Below are 2,674 nucleotides of genomic sequence, written 5' to 3'. Positions count from 1 at the left end.
CCGTTCAGTGAGTGTGTAGAGAGGCCTACATATCTCCTACGTGGGGTTGGCGAGTCTGTGGGCTGCTACTCGTTATTGTGGAAGCGGATACGCACACTATATAAGACGTAGTTTTGTGATTGGCTATAAAGAATTTAAAATCGAGCCAATAGAAACACCCATGTCAGTTGAGTTTCAAATCGACCATGAGCAATGGTCACGACCGAGATGTATGGACCCGCTCATTGCCGAGCTCACGGACAAGGCTGCGTCGACGACGGGCGGCGTCAAGGAGGCCAGCCTTGACGCACTCGTTGCGATTCACAACCGCGTCGGCGCCAAGGTCTCGGCGTCGGCTGTACTCGCAGTGGAGGACGCCCTTCGCGCCTCCTCATGATGGACGACGACCTCCGGCGTATGCGCGCGAGCAACGGTCTTGCCCTCGCGCTCTTGCTCGGCAGCGAAGAACATGGTGTCGCGATGGTCGAGGAGCTCGTGCAGCCGTCGACGGAGCTTTGAACGCTTCACCACTTGGCGGCGCTGGTAGCATCGAGCTTGCTCAGTCTCTCGCTGGTGCCGACGTGGGTTGCCGCCACGCTTGCTGTCGTCCCGACGCTTGTGGCGCTCGTTTGGGATGAGAACCCGCTCGTCAAGTTGACCTCGCGGTCAAGGTCGACGCGGCGCTTGTCTCGGCGCTCGCTGTGGGCCTCACGGACGCCACCAACAATGTCGTCAAGCGCATGGCGATGCGCGTCGTCAAGCGCATGGCCAAGGTCGCCCCGAAGCGTGTGCGCGAGCACTTGGGTCCGCTCGGCCGCCGATTTTTGCGCTCATCAAGAGCCCAACATCAGCATCAAGCCCGTACCAAGCATGCGCGCTCGTATTCTCTCACATGGCGACGGCAAGAGAGCTTCTGATGCGTTTCCTTTGTTGAAAATGGCACGTGCCATGTAAAAGTTCCTCATGAAGCCTCAAATCGTGCAATTCGGCATCACTTTGGGCACGAGCGCTGTAGGCCGCGCACGACGGTGTAACTCGGTGCTCCGTGCAATACAAAGCAAATTGAATCACTGTACGACGTATGCGCCATTTTGCATTTTAACCGACGTTTGCCATCAATTCGCAATCGGGAGCGCACCGCGACAGCTTGCGTGATATTAGCCACATTATCCAGTTATCTGGTACAGCCGCCCGATCGACCACTCTGCGTTCGACAACGAAATGGCCAAGACTTGGCACAGTAGTAGAGGACGCTGTGGAGAGTACGGAAAGCGAGGGCGCGCTGACGTACGAGGCGTACAGCAGTCGCGAGACGCGACCCAAGACGCGCGCCAAACTAAGATCGTAGTGCCATCTTAGCGGCATCACGCCAGGACGCCGACGCCGCTTGCCGACAACATCACGTTCGAAACGGAATCGCCCATAGTGAGTACAGTGATAGAAGACACTTTGGGGAGTAGACCGCGATTCGTCGTACAACGCGCGCAATTCTCGACAAGGGTCAATAATCAGATTATCACGCCGCAGTCTTTGTCTTCTGCACTTGTTGCGACGACCTCCCCTTCCAGCGGAACAAGATTGTGATTCCTAGCAACATTCACGAAGTGACGACGTCCAGCACATTCTGTGGAGCGTTTGGAGCGAGATGCTTTTAGCTCACAATGCTCGGGCTTCCGCACTCCCGGCTATCTATTGTCACATCGCGTGTGATGGTACACAGTTGAGAGGGAAGGAACAAACGAGAAAGCACTTGTGGCGGAGAAACCAAAAGAGGAAGTGAGCTGACCAGGCTCGGTGTATATTAGCGGAGCGTTGGAGCCGAACTGGTGGCTCGCAGAGACTTTATGGCTCGGCTGAAGGTTTATAAGAGGCCTGCAAGTCGCAGGCCTCTCATAAACCTTAACGATGTGCTGTAGCAGCTGGCAAGACAGTGGGCCTTGTTATGGCAGGCTCGGAGGCTGGGCGCGTGTGAGCACTGAGGGCCGGAAACCGAGAGCGGTTTCGGCTAGTCGGTTGAGCTAGCCGACTCAGCTCACCGGTTAGGCAAACCGGTTATACTGTGTGTGTGCGAGTCGGCTCTCGCTGGTCTCTGTGTGTGGGGGAAAACATCATCGCCAAGGGCTACCCCCTTGAGGCGACGCGTGCAAAACCCCACACGCCGAGTGACAAACGGTGGGCAGTGATGGGCCATGGTAGGCGGCGAAACCTACCAAGAAGCTGCCTTCTTGACTCTATGCGTTCTCGTATGTCGGAGGTCGCAAACTGTCGATTCCTATGACGTGGCACTCGGAGAATGTCCCATTTCGACGCAAACGTTCAGTCGTGTAAAAGCAAAAGCGAGCACGACAAAGGCGAAACGCAGTGCTTTTACAAGAGAATTGTAGCCTTGAGCGTTGCTCATTCCGCAATTTGCGCTGCAGGGCCTCGGCCGCACGGCACCGGATCGCACGGCAGAGCGCTCGCAAGCGGGCGTCCTGTCGACTGTGGACGGTGACACTCGTGTGGCCGAGGTCCTTCTTTCGCCACGCATCCCTGCAGTACAGGACGTTGGCTCGCCATGGAAGCAAATATCGCAGCGTCTTCATGCGCGAGTTGGCTTGGGTCTGCGTCGTCGAGGATCGATGATCGCCAAGCTCGATGGGTGGTATCCGAAACGTGTTGAGCAGCGTCGCAGCCATCGAGCACCTGCATTAGT

The sequence above is a fragment of the Saprolegnia diclina genome, assembly GCF_000281045.1.
Source record: "Saprolegnia diclina VS20 unplaced genomic scaffold supercont1.80, whole genome shotgun sequence".
Taxonomy (NCBI): Eukaryota; Oomycota; class Saprolegniomycetes; order Saprolegniales; family Saprolegniaceae; genus Saprolegnia; species Saprolegnia diclina.
Note: the sequence above shows the minus strand (reverse complement) of the source record.